This window comes from Penaeus monodon, chromosome 33 (assembly GCF_015228065.2).
Source record: "Penaeus monodon isolate SGIC_2016 chromosome 33, NSTDA_Pmon_1, whole genome shotgun sequence".
NCBI lineage: Eukaryota > Metazoa > Arthropoda > Malacostraca > Decapoda > Penaeidae > Penaeus > Penaeus monodon.
The window spans coordinates 33,945,365-33,945,581 of NC_051418.1; positions in this window are offsets into that span (position 1 = coordinate 33,945,365).

Sequence of the window (217 nt, forward strand, 5' to 3'; positions counted from 1 at the left end):
GGCATGGAAGTCTAAAAAAGTAACATGTATCTATTACCATCAGTGTCATAAGCTTATCTCATCCAGTGCGTACTTTGGTGCCGAGCTATGTCTCTTGTGTTTTGTGAAGGAAAGAAATTCGCGGGTTTTATCTCTTTCTCTATTTCTGAATTAAAGGAAAGAGATAGAGATAACATTAATTGTTCGTGGGTGATGGTGTAAGGGAATTTTCTAGCGT